Source organism: Mesocricetus auratus, unplaced genomic scaffold (assembly GCF_017639785.1).
Source record: "Mesocricetus auratus isolate SY011 unplaced genomic scaffold, BCM_Maur_2.0 Super-Scaffold_100676, whole genome shotgun sequence".
NCBI lineage: Eukaryota > Metazoa > Chordata > Mammalia > Rodentia > Cricetidae > Mesocricetus > Mesocricetus auratus.
In genome coordinates this window covers 9,281,616-9,296,023 of record NW_024429266.1, presented here as the reverse complement: position 1 = coordinate 9,296,023, position 14,408 = coordinate 9,281,616, and the positions used below count along the sequence as shown (strand labels likewise).

General features: G+C 44.4%; 1 long non-coding RNA gene across 1 annotated transcript; it reads right to left on the bottom strand.

The window, feature by feature from the left end:
* Positions 1-8,214: 8,214 nt before the first annotated feature.
* Positions 8,215-14,119, bottom strand: LOC121137006. The gene is made up of 2 exons (XR_005874215.1): positions 13,886-14,119; positions 8,215-8,467 (listed from the first exon to the last, which is right to left on the bottom strand). It is a non-coding gene; the product is annotated as an uncharacterized LOC121137006 (long non-coding RNA).
* Positions 14,120-14,408: the final 289 nt, after the last annotated feature.

Below are 14,408 nucleotides of genomic sequence, written 5' to 3'. Positions count from 1 at the left end.
CACTTAACCTAATCAAGGTGGTCCATCACAGACGATAGACAGGCCGAGGCCAGATTATGGAGAGAGAAAGAATATGCCCAGTCAGAAAGAACTGAAAAGGATTTAGCTGCTAAGGACCCAAGGCTCTGTGAAAAGGACCTGCCTCCTACCTGTGGTCCTGCTGCTTCTATAAAATTTATACAGACTTGCTTTTTTGCTTAAGTTATCTTGGTGGACTCTTGTTTGTTGCTGAAGAGGTTTAGTCTTCAATAATAATAATAATTAATAATAAACAGATGTTCTTTCCTAGGATCTGTGATTTGTAACTCTGGTGGCAGAAGGTTCAGTCAACTTTTATGTTGGAAGAGCTGTCCGGCTGAGATTGAAGGTGACTTTTTTTTTTATAAAAAAAAAACCAAAACACAGAAATTCTCACAGCTACTGGAATGGGTAGATAGAGATCATGAATGAATGACTCAGGAGACAAGCAACTTCTTTTTATCTCTTGAGGATTTGGGGACCTAAGGACTGTGACTCACTGAAGGTGTCCGGTGGACATCCATGAAGACTGTCCCATGGAGAGTGCTGACTTTTACCACAGTGAGGCTGAGGCTGCCAATCGAAGGAGCTACACAGACCTCATCTAGTGGACTCTGAGGACAGAGACGTGGCTGGCAGAGTCATGGCTGATTTTACTTTTACATTTTCCTGCACTGTAATTACCTTGTGTAATACTAAAAAACGCCATTAAAGTCTTATTACAGTCCAGTCTTGGCTGGATTGCAGAGATGGGAGGTGGGGGAAGAGGGTGGAGGTGAGAGAGGGCAGGGGGGTACGGGGAAGGCAGAAGAGGCATAGACTCCTCACTCTGAGATCACCTTGGTGATAGACTATTCCATTGGAGGGAGATGGAGTGCTCTGGAACTGAAGGAAATGGCAGCAGAGTGAAGACAGTCTGTGGTTAAAAGGAATCTCCCCATCCCACCCCACCCCACCCCACCTCCATCTCACCACCACCCCTAGGCTGGAATCCTGCAAAGGTGAAATGTAAGTGTGGCAGGACTGACCCGGGGGCAACTGGAAGCAAGCTCCCTTCCCCCATAGCCTCCCCTTCTGGAGCGTGCAAGAGGGAAAGTAACAATTACAGCAGAGTCTGCCTAGATAGCATCATTTCTTCCTCGGGGGATACACACACACACACACACACACACACACACACACACACACACACACGATACCTCCCAGGTCTCTTGCACTAGCCAAAGGGATTTTATTAGTTATCTCTGATGCTGTGAGAAAATAGCTGTCAAAAGCAGCTTAGGAAAGAAGCCTTGGTTCACCTTGGTTAAGTTTTGAGGGTATAGTCTCTCATTGAGGGGAGGCATAAATATAGACAGTCACTAAGGCAGCTAGTTACATTGAATGAACAGAAAGACTGGAATTGCAGACACTCTTCGTATACCTCCACATTTTTCTTGGGTTCTGGGGATTGACATCAGGTCCTCGTGCTTGCACAACAAACCCTTTTACTTTTTCTTTTTTCCTTCATTCCAGGATCCCAGCCCTGAAAAGATGGTGCGCACATTTGGGGTGGGTCTTCCCATCTCAATCAACACGGTCCAGATGATCTCTTCACAGACCACACCCTGAGCACATTTGGGGGGGCCTTCCATTCAATCACACGATCCAGATAATCTCTTCACAGACCACACTGAGCACATTTGGGGTGGGTCTTCCTATCTCAATCAACACGATCCAGATAATCTCTTCAATCAACATCAGATTCCACAACACACTAGAGTCACATTTGGGTGGGTCTTCCCATCTCAATCAACAGTCCAGATAATCTCTTCACAGACCACACCCTGAGCACATTTGGGGTGGGTCTTCCCATCTCAATCAACACGGTCCAGATAATCTTCACCACACCTGGCACATTTGGGGGGGCTCCATCTCAATCAACACGTCCAGATAATCTCTTCACAGACCACACCCTGAGCACATTTGGGGTGGGTCTTCCCATCTCAATTCAACACGATCCAGATAATCTCTTCACAGCACACATTCATTCACCAACATGAGCACATTTGGGGTGGGTCTTCCCATCTCAATCAACACGATCCAGATAATCTCTTCACAGACCACACCCTGAGCACATTTGGGGTGGGTCTTCCCATCTCAATCAACACGGTCCAGATAATCTCTTCACAGACCACACCCTGAGCACATTTGGGGTGGGTCTTCCCATCTCAATCAACACGGTCCAGATAATCTCTTCACAGACCACACCCTGAGCACATTTGGGGTGGGTCTTCCCATCTCAATCAACACGATCCAGATAATCTCTTCACAGACCACACCCTGAGCACATTTGGGGTGGGTCTTCCCATCTCAATCAACACGGTCCAGATAATCTCTTCACAGACCACACCCTGAGCACATTTGGGGTGGGTCTTCCCATCTCAATCAACACGGTCCAGATAATCTCTTCACAGACCACACCCTGAGCACATTTGGGGTGGGTCTTCCATCTCAATCAACACGGTCCAGATAATCTCTTCACAGACCACACCCTGAGCACATTTGGGGTGGGTCTTCCCATCTCAATCAACACGGTCCAGATAATCTCTTCACAGACCACACCCTGAGCTTTGTTTCCTTGGCACTTCTGAATCCCCGATGGCAATGGAGACGGATCTTCACCAGGATGTAACTGGAAATGCTACAAGCCTAGAGTCTAAAACTTCAGTCTTTTCTACCCAAGCAATCTTTAGTTGCTTAATGTAATGAGTATGTGGAGGACTCCAGGGGGCTACACTGGACAGCGAGCTCAAAGACAAAGAAAGACTGAATCCCTGAGCCATTAGAAGAGACACCTGATCTGAATCAGGATGGGGCAAACATTTACTGTATTAAACCATTGAGATCTTTCAGGTTGTTTTGTTGACATGAAATTCCTCTGACGAACACAGTCACACAAACTGTTATTGCACATCACAGATTCGAGTTTGCACAAACATGAATCAGCCCTACTCTTAACTCAAAGAGCTCGTCTCACAAGAGGCTTAGACAGCTGACAGTAAGTGGTTCTGTTTTCCTGTTGTAAATATTCGTGACGAGGCACGGAGCCACCGAGCCACCAGCAGGCAGAGAGGCCACAGAGCCCGGCCCTTGACACAACTGCTGAGTTGAACGTTACAAGTTGAGTTCAGAGATCCTCCCTGAACACTAACTGAAGCATCTGCTCTGTGAGCCCATGGGTTTCTGTTGTGGCTCTTTATTTCTTTATTGCCATAGCTTTGTCTGCTGCTCCCCTGTGTCCATCGGAAAGTAAGATCCCATTAAAGAGACAGTATCAAGTCCACCGCTACTCACCCGAGACCTTGCCAACAGCAAGCCATCCATAGGCGGATCTAAACTAAAACATAACCAAGACTTACAAAACAGCTGGCCTGTCTGAAGGAACAGTTGCTTGTCTGAGATGGGTAATGTTCTTTATTTCTTTTAGTTCCCTTTGCCCATTTTCCGGGAATCGGACTACGGCATCAAATTTGAGTTTGCGATGACCACTGTTTCACAGACAAACAAGTAAAATGGGGGAGATGGAGAAATCTAACAGGAGCAGTGGGTCTGTGACTTACCTTTCTCCAGAGTTGAAAAGTAATTCATGATATAGGATAGACCTTGGAAACATGCTAAATGAGCAAAATGCCAGGAGTGGTGGAATAGTGCATCTATGAAAACCCAGACAGATGAGTGGTCACCGTTAGTGGCTGGAGTGAGAAGGCAGATGAGTGGTCACCACTAGTGGCTGGAGTGAGGGGGAGAGAGGCTGATGGTTAGTGGTCCAGGGTTTCCTTTGGGATGAAAACTGTCCTGGAACCAGACATCCATAACGGCTGAGCAACACTGTGAATAGTGAAGATTACTGGATGGCAAACTCAAATAGTTAAAGTGACTTTACGTCACATGAATTTTACCTTAACTTTTAAATTTTTCTAATAAAAAATAGTTTGGGGAGATGGTTCATCATGTAGGAGTGCTTGCTGAGCAAGCACAAGAAATTGAAATCAAATCCCTAGAATTTAGGTCAAAAGGTCAGGCCTGGTCGTGTGCATACCTATAATCCCAAAGCTATGAGGGATGGGGCTAGTGACAGACACTTTCTCAAGGGAATAAGAGGCAGCCCAGGAAGGCCAATTCCACCCCAACGTCAATCCCCCTGATTTCCGGTCTACCACTAAGCAAGAGGCCTCCTACTGCCACTGTCGGGGCCACTCCTTCCTTGACCCTTAAACTGGGAGTCCGAATGAGCCCTCCTGCCTTTAAGATGCTTCTTGTCATGGTCACATTTATGAGAAAAGTGATTGATACAGTTTCTTACTTATTCTTCCTAAAACCACAGAGTTAGTAATGGTTGCATTAACCATACTGGAAATTAAATACAACTCTCTGCAGCCAACTGGCAAAAACAGGGTGATTGGCTGCCCAGTCAATAGACAATCTGGAAGGGGAAGTCATGTGCTCTTAGTTGACTGAGTCCTGGAAGAGCCTGAGCTGCTACATAGCAGCAATATGGAATTGCAGGTTCTGGGTGGGAAGTCAATACACAAAGAATAAAGAAACATATTGGGGCCCTTTTTCCTTTTCTTCTCTACATATATGCTGATGTTATTACTCATGCTATTTATAGGTTCTTTTTTTTTTAAATCTTCTTATCCTTCCTCTTAGAATTGGCTTTTGTGACAAACCAGACTCAGGATGTGAGGAAGGAAAGTGATCAAGGCACAGGACTGAGAAGGGCTGTGACTGTCATGCCGACTCTGGACAGTCACGTCACGGACGCTGTGTCAAGCAGATGGAAAGACCCAAAGGCTGGAGAAAATGGACTCAAAAGCCTTGCTCTAAGCTCCTGCCCTCCTCTGTGTCTCTGCTTGTTCCTCAAGGACTAAGCACACCTCTGCCTGAGTTGGGAGGTGAATGGCTGGCATCTGGTGGTTTTGAGGGGTGCTGTCACCACACAAAGAGGCCAGAGCTCCACTCAGAAGGCCCAGTGTGCTCTGGTAGCTGGTTTCTAGGCATAGAGGACTGGAAGTTATCCGATGTCAGCAGACTCCCCACACAAAGCATGACAGAGAGCAATGGTGGTTAGAGAAAAACCGTGAGAAGAATCGCCGGCACTCCCAGAGGCAGGAGCAGGCTCCCACATCGACATGAGCTAAGAGTGAAATGTTCAGGAATTTGCAAGGTCTTAAAGAAACCGTTATTTGCAGACTTGCATTACAAACATTTCTGCAGCCAAAGGATCTCTCAGTTTCAAAGTCATAACCCACATGCAGTGATAAACAGCAGCAGACTGACTACAGAGCAGGTATTATGATAAACTGATTATGAAGGGATTTGACAGGCTGGGATCAACTTTGTGACTCTTGATGCGGTTGAATTGCAGCAAAGGTTGGCCTTGGATATATGACCTCAGCAAAAGCCAACAGAAGCATTTTGTGAGTCTATTGATAGCATGGAATTTTTAACTAAGTATATATTTTATTACTAGTCATAAACAGTATGTCACCCATTGTTTATGTCAATAAAGTCACAAACTCTTTTCCCCAGAAAGCCAATCATTAGACTTCGTTAGCCCACCAGTGCCTCCAGCCTTAGGAGACCTGAACTGAGGAGTTTGTTCATCTTCTCAATGAAAGAAGGAAGACAAAGAAGCTAGGGAGGAAGGAGGGAGGGAGAGAGGGCTGGCTAATGTTGATTGTCATATTAACCAGGTTGAGAAACACTCAGGGGAGTCCAAGATGCACCTTCTGGATGTGCCCTGGTCTAACACAGGTGGAGTTGGAGGCTTCCTGCTGTGATTTCAGAGGTACCTTGACGTCAGCCAGCTTAGGAGTGTCTACCCCTTTAGTTGGCCCACACCTCCTCATTGAAATTCCGACTGTGAGTGTCCTCCCTTTGTGTGTGAGTCTGTCTCCCACAGCTTTCTCCTGCCTCCGTTAGCAGCTCACTCCACATTCATACATTAATAACAAGATAGGACCTTGAGAAGTACCAGCCTCGCCAAGAAAGAGACAATCAAAAGTCCCAGCGTGGAGAGGAGCTGGGCAGCCACAAGAAGTCCATCAGATGTGCCTTGGCAACGCAGGTCCATATGGGGTGGCCTTCTGCACTAAAGCATTGTTCAAGGGACAGTCGGGAAGTATAAGAGCTTTGAAACAGGAAGGGAAAAGGTGGCGTAGGGTCTACCACCTGCAGCCAGCCTGGTGTGGACATTGGCATTGAGCCTGCACATCCAACCTTGCATTGGAGTGAACCCCACTGGAAAGGATGGTCTACAGAGATGAGCGAATGCTGGCTCTTCAGTGGTATAGACTGAGTCACCTTCTCGGGCATGCTGGTCGTCGGGGAGGCTGTGTCTACGTGGGAACATTCTGAGTCTTTTGTTTTCCTGCAATCCTGAGGTTGCCCTGGAAAAAGAGACTTGCCTTTTAAAAGGGAGGTTCAGCCCTAATGTCTGCCCTGTCTGTGGTGCTGCAGCAGCCCACCTGGAACCCCTCTTCCCTGGATCTCAACATATTTACTTCTCAGTGGCTCTCACCCAGGCAGTGATCATGATAATCTATGGGAAAATACATAAGAAACTAACTAATAGGCACTGATGTGTGATATACCCAAAGAAGGGGAATAGCCTGCGGTCTAGGGAAGTAGCTTGGCTGTAAAGAGCTTGCCTTGCAATCACGGGGACCTGACTTTGATCCTCAGCATTCACACCAAAAGCATTTGGGAGTGAAGGTGTGTATACTCCTACGCCCATTGCTGAGGAAGAGAGACAGGTGGGCGCAGGTGTGAACACACACACACAGACATCTAGAGTCTACATGTAAGAGAAAGGAGGGTATTTCTCTGAGTCTGGCATAAAGTTGTATTTTCTAATATGTATGGTTTTTTCTGTTCAAACACTCTTATAAAAGCACACTAAACTTTACATTTCACATTTTTAAATGACTTTTACTGAAAGAAGTGACAGTGAGGGTGCCTCAGAGCTATCCCAAAAACCACAATGCACCACCCTGCTCAGTGCCTCTGCTCTCTCCCAGGCCATCAGTGCGCAGTGTAGAGACTCAGAAGCCCACAGGTCTAAGGACAAGCATGCATCCCTCAATGTCATCCTCCCCCAAGGTGTCACCTTTGAGAAATTACTGCACACCTGGGCTCCAGTATACACCGGGTCCTTTTCCTCAAATCCCCTCAGATCCCGGGCAGAGCTGGTAATGGATGAGTCTGACCAGATATTAGTCTGCATGGGATGCGTTATATTGGTTCACTTTCCAGATCATGGTTACACCCAACCACACCACATACATTACCTACCTAGCCATAATTCTCATGGAGATTTATTTCAACTTGAAGACAGTGATCTATGGAGGTCACCAGAGAACCTGGATTGTGATTCACAAAATCAGTGGACAGACAAATTGAAAATGAAACAATACAGTTATTCGTATATTTGGAATTTGTGATGATCTTTGTAACACACTGCTGGTTATTGGCATCCCCTGAGGCCCTAGGAACAATAGACATGGAAAAGTTCTTATGCAAAAAGCTTGGCATCAGAAGTGTTTCAGATTCTTTTCAGATTTTAGAATTTTTTTTCATGTATATAAATGATAGAAAATGTTGGATAGTGCACCATATCTAAACACAAACTTGTGGTCACAGAGAGATGTTTCATCAGGTAAAAACACTTTATATACAAGCCAAATGACCTTAATTTAATCCCCAGAACCTACATAAAGATAGGAGAGGAAACAAACTCCAGAGAGTTGTCCTCTGATCTCCAGGAATTTTTCTGTGGCATGCACGCATGCGCGCCCGTGCACACACACACACACACACACACACACCACAATTTTTTTTTGGTTTTTTCGAGACAGGGTTTCTCTGTATTGTTTTGGAGGCTATCGGTCCAGCCCAGCCTCGAACTCACAGAGATCCGCCTGCCTCTGCCTCCCGAGTGCTGGGATTAAAGGCGTGCGCCACCACCGCCCGGCTCACACACCACAATGTTTTAATTAAATTTGTTTCATACACACTTATGCACATAGCTGGAAAGTAATTTTATAGAGGATGTTAGTGGGCCCCCATTATTGTTTGCTTGCTTTGATTTGTTCCTACTTTTGAGGCAGTCTCTCTCTGTTGCCAAAGAAAACAAACCAGTTGGAAAGTGGATCAGAAATGTAACAGAGTACTTTAATTAACTTACAGGTACCTAAAGTGGTACTCCAGTTCTGCTTGGGAATCTCCACTTCATGTCTTATCAATCGGGAATAGGGGTCTCCAGAAATTCATTCTCAATTCCCTCTAAATGATGTTATCTAAGACACAAAATAGAGACACAGGCAAAGACTTGAGTTCAAGCCGTCATCCAAATGACCTATGATTCCCTGGATGAGATTACACAGCTATGAAGATGCCAAGACTCCTGCAGTAGAGTAAAAGAGAGAAAAGAGAGTCAGTAAACCTGAGATCCAACCCCAACTTGACAACAAGATAGCCAAGGACCAAGTGACCATCCTCTACAAGCTCCATGTTGAATACCAACAGAAGTGCACCTCGTCATGCTTACAAGAACCAAAGAGATACAATAACTGGCAATTTGCTGGCATTTTCCCCTTCCTGTTTGGGAGCATAGCTAATTTTACTAAGAATAGAATGTTCCAAATAACAAAAATTGCCCTCAGCTCACCTAATGTCTTCTCAAGAACTCAAGGGATTTAAAATTAAAAATTTAAAGGTGTCTGTGTGTACAGCATCCACCTACAGCTGAAAAAGCTGAAGGTTCTTGCTGCCAGCAATTAGATTTTGAGATTTTTTTCTCTAAAAACACTCGTGCTGCTGCATCAAATCTGTTTGGACGAGACACCTGAGTCCGCAGGGCTCAGGGTTAAATATGAGACGTGAGAGTCGTGTGGCGAGCAGGAGGGATGAGTGATGTGTCTCAGACCATTTATTTCCAAAAGCATGTTGAGTCAGGATGGAAGAAAGATGTAAAGAGTGATGGTTCTGTGAGGCAAAATAATACCATTCTGTCCTGGGAAGTGAGGTTCCATCGACAGACTTATCTTAGTGCTAGATGTCCAGTTATCGCTTTCCTGCTTCTCCTTTATATGACAAGGGCATGGCAGTGGGTGGAAAGGGTGTCGCATTAGTTGCTCCTAGAATGTCCAAAGGCCCGCATATACATTAAAGGATTAGTCCCTTGGGCAACTGAAGATTGTGGGATCTTTACAAGGTGTGACCTACTAGGAAGTATTTCTGTCATGAAGGGCGTGCACTTGAGGGAGACTACGGCACCCTGGACTCTTCCTCCTCCCTTTCACTTCCCCTCCAAGAAGAGACTGGTTTTGCTCTACCATGGACCCCTTACCCTAGGCCCCAAACAGCAGGACTGATTGGCCGTGGGTGGAAGCTTTGAGGATGAGAACTGCAGTAAACCTTGCTTCTTGTAAGGTGATGATCGCAAGTATTTGCTACAGTAACTGAGAGTTGACTAGCAAGGGTCATGAAATCTGTTTTTCCTTCCACAATGCCATACTTCCATCTCTCCTTTGTGTTCTGACAACTTTATTAAGAGGCGATTCTCTTCTGCTTGGCCAACAACGATGTTTCTCTCCATGTTGTCAAAGCAAGTCTATAGTACTGCTTTTGTGTGTGTACGTACGCATGTGGGAGTTGAGTGCATGTACAAGTATGTGTGTATGAATGTGAGACAAGCTCTCCCACTGAACCCGGAGCTCACTGATGTGGCTCACCAGCAAGTCCCAGTCATCCTCCTGTCTCTGCTCCCAGCACTGGACTAACAGGTACACACTGCCTCAGTTGGCATTTTCACATGAGTTCTGAGGATTGAACTCAGGTCCTCATGCATGCACGACAAACACTTGGTAGACTGGGCCATCTCCCCAGTCCCTATTATTTCATTTTGATCTTGAAAAACGGGGCCTTTACATTCCCTCTCTGTTGTGAATGAGGGAGCAGGGTTCCCTTGTGGGGTCATTAAGGACCACTGTGACAGTGTGATGGAAATCATACTCATAACATTCTATGAGATTAAAGGATTTGTCATAATCAGAGATCTCAAAGAGGAAGGTTTGCCAACCATACCAGATGCCCTAGGGAAGAAGTACATAGGAAGCAGGCTCAACCAAACAGGTGAGCAACCAAGAGAGTGGTCCCCTAGGAAACTGCTTTTGTTAGGGAGCATGCAAGCAAATGTTAGGAGATTTCATCAGTGTGCAGATTGTCAGTAGGACGTAGTCAGAGTAAGGAAAGAAGGTACAGCCATGGTAGGGACCAACCTCACCCTATTGGTGTACCTGGTTATCTGGGCAGAGCCTAGAGGCAGATGTGCAGGGCACCATAGGATGGAGCTGTTGGCTGTGGTGTGGGAGAGACCTGTAGGTTGGGGATAGGAAGAGCAGGTACTGTTGATAGCCTAGGGATTGGTGGTAGCACAGGCTAGCCAGACTAGGCTAGGGCACTGGTCATGGGACCCAGGCTAGATCTAGGGGTTTTGAGGAGAGTGAGTAGAAGGTAGTATTGAGCAGATTAGAGCCTGGAGAAGAATGTCTGAAAATGTATGTTAAATAAGCCATTTCCTCCCCTAAGTTGCTTTTGGTTATAGTGCTTTATCATAGCAATTGAAAGGCAACTAGAGCAAGTATTCGATTAAATTAATAGATTTCAGGAAAAAAATGGTACCAAAGGAAAAAGATCACAAAAAGCAAATACAATACATTAGTGTGGCTTGAACCCAGACTATACCAATAATTACATTAAATATGAATGGACTAACTAGGTCTATTAAAAGGCAATGATTGTCAGATTGAATGAAATATTCTACTGTGTGTATTTACCAGAGATGTACATTGCATAAACAATGCAGGTAAGTTAGAAGTAAAATGAAAGATATATCATGGAGAGACAAATTACAAGAAAGTGAAATAACTGGGGATTTAGCTCAGTATTGGAGCATTTGTCTAGCAAACACAAGGCACCAGAAGATAAAAGTAAGACAATACAAAAGATAATCCAAGAGGCACAACATATTAGTCACTACAGAGAGTAGAACTTAAGAAATGGTCAAAGGAGTGCTATGAAAAATCTCCTAGATTTGAAGGACATATTCCTCCAGATTTAAAAAGCCCTCAGTACCCAATACAACAAAAATTCTTTAAAATCCCCTTCATATCATATCAAAAAGTTCTGAGAGATTAAAAATATATAGGTACAAATTCTAGGGTAAGCATGACATCACACTTCTCAAACAAATCCTTAGACAGCACATTTTTCCAAAGCCAAAGGAAAAAATATTGTCAATCTAATAGTTTACTCAGTTCAGCTACCATCCAAGTGTGACACACTATACAAGCTATCTAACATGCAACACCTTGAAATTTTTACTTTCCTATTCCAAAAGCTGTAGATGGATGTGCATGGCCTGACAAGAGCTAAAGAAGCAGAGGCTGTACTCTGAAAGAGGGGAAAGAAACTCTTCAGCTGGTGGAAATAGATGTGTCCCAAGGTTCTGGCAGGGCATCAAGCCTAAAGCATGTTCAATGTAGGAGGTGACAGAACAAACCGGGATGTCTCCAGGGGAGAAAATCAGATACGTTTACATAGGAAAAACCTTGGGTGAGGAGGATTTCCCAGCTGCCTTTGCAGTTAAGAATGAGCAAGTAACACAGTTCTGACCAGTGAGCTGTAAGCTGCATTCTACCAGGTAGAAATGATAGAAAAATTATTATCGTTGAGAAAACCATGTCACCAACTGACTGACAGTCACTTTGTGGTCCTTACTGCTTCCTCCTGCCTAGAGTGAGAATGTGGAATCTGAAGGACATGGAGGAGACATACTGAGCCTGTCAGAGAAAAAGCTACACACTGAAGATTTTGCACCCCTACCCACCATCCACTTCAAACTACAAGCTTGGATCAGATTGCAACTTCTGTATCTCATCCAGTTCCCTATGTCCACCTGATTTCCTTACACCTAAGCCATATCCAAAAATCTAGTCCCAACCCAACCCACCCATCCTCTCTCCTGCCCCAACCTGCTCTGTCCATCTCTGACACAGAGCAAAAGAAGTTCACGTGCCCAGATCTCCTTGCAAAAATGCAAATGACATGAAGAATTAAAAGCAATGTCTCCCTGCCCACATCCCAAATCCACTAGTCTTATAGAAGTGTCTGGCAATAAGAATTGCCTAGATGGACCCCAAGACACAGCATTTAAAAGAATACTCATAAATGTCACCAAAAATTCAGGGGTTTAAAGAAGACACAAAGAAGCAACTTGATGGGCTTAAAGAGAATAAATGCCTGAGTGATGCCCAGGAAAACACAAGCCTAAGACTGATGGAAACAGTCCAGGGCATTCAATAAAGAGAATGATGACGGAAGCACACGCTTAAATAAAGATGTTTCTAGAAAGCCCAAGGAAAGCCTTACAAGTAGAAAGAATCAAGCAGAAGATAGAATGTTAGGACTTGCAGATAAAGTAGAGGATTGAGATGAAATAAGGAAAGAATATGAAAAAGAAATTTAGCGCAGGAAAGGAACATGTGGGACACCATGAAAAGATCAAACTTTTAAATTATAGGCATAAACGAGGGAGAAGAACTCCTAGTCAGTGACATAAATATTCAACAAGGTCATAGAAGAAAACTCCCCCAAACTAAGGAAAGGCACTCACGTGCTGATAAAAGAAACACGCAGGACCCCAACTAGACTAGGCCAAGAAAGAAACAGCCTGTAGCATATCATAATTAAAACACTAAGTATACAGAGCAAAGAGATGTGTCTCCTAGGTGATACCAAATCTACTCAAACTGACAATGAAGATTAATTATCACAGATAATAAGACTGTCCTTTATTTCATTATAGTTAGAACTGAAAATCTGAATGACTGAATTTTGCATATCTGAAATACATTTTCAGCTCATATATGTCTTAGGGTTTCTATTTCTGTGAAGAGACACCATGACCATGGCAACTCTTATAAAGGAAAAACATTTCATTGGGGTGGCTTACATTTTGAGAGGTTTAGTCCATTATCATCAGGCAGACATGGTGCTGGAGATGGAGTTGAGGGTCCTACAACTTGACCTTCAGGTAACAGGAAATGGTCTGTGTCACTGGGTGTAGCTTGAGCATAGGAGACCTCAAAGCCCACCTTCACCATGACACACTTCCTCCAACAAGGCCACACGTCCTAATAGTTCCACTCTCTTTGGGGAACCACTTTTTTTTTTCAAGCCACCACAACATGAAACAGAATTTATTTCAATACTTGAAAGGGGGCAACTTTTATACTGCTGCTGATTCATACCTGTGCCTGCCCACAGCTCGTGATGGCATTAGGGAAGAGTGAAGGTTTTTTTTTAAACAGAGCAGATTATGTAAACATGGCATAATTGCTAGTAAGGTTGAGGTTTCACTCCAAACTAAAGCTAAAAGTGTTTTATCCATAGATTAATCCAGAACAGATTGTCATTCCTACCTTGAATGGCTGCCCAAAGACATCAAACATTAGCTCAATAAAAAAAAAATGGTTACTAACTTAGGAAGGAAGAGAAGACTGCCAGAATAGACCCACATTGTGGTAAGTGTTTTCTATAGTCATCCCAACACTTAGCTGAGTGAAACAGTTCATTAAGCCCAAAAAAAGCTTCAATAGATAATTAGTAACAATGTGGAAGAGAAAATAATTTATGCAGACTCTAATAAGCGCAATAGATGGGAACCGTAGCTGGGGACTCTGGGGAAGTGGCTGTCAGTAAGGAACCTGCTGCACAAGTACAAGCATCCATGTAAAAGGCCGGGCACTGTAGAACACACCTGTAATCCTGTAATTCCAGAGCTGGTGATGTGCTGGCCAGACAGTCTGGTTGATCTGGTGAGCTCCGGTTTTAATGAGAGACCTTGTCTCAAAAAAAGAAAAAAAAAGGTGAAGAACCATTGAGGAAGACACCCAGTATCATCCTCTAGCCTTCATATGCACCTGCACACCAGGACACATGCCTGCTTACCCATGAACATGCACACACATGCTCACACACCTGCACACATGCACACACACCTGTTTGCTTGTGAACATGTATACACACCTGCTTGCACTTGAACATGCACACACACACCTGCTTACACATGAACATACACATACATGCGCACACACCTGCTTACACATAAACATGCACACACATGCTCACACACCTGCTTACACATAAACATGCACACACATGCTCACACACCTGCTTACACATAAACATGCACACACATGCTCACACACCTGCACACATGCACAAACCTGCTTGCTTGTGAACATGTGCACCCACTGGTTTGCACTTGAACAAGCACACAC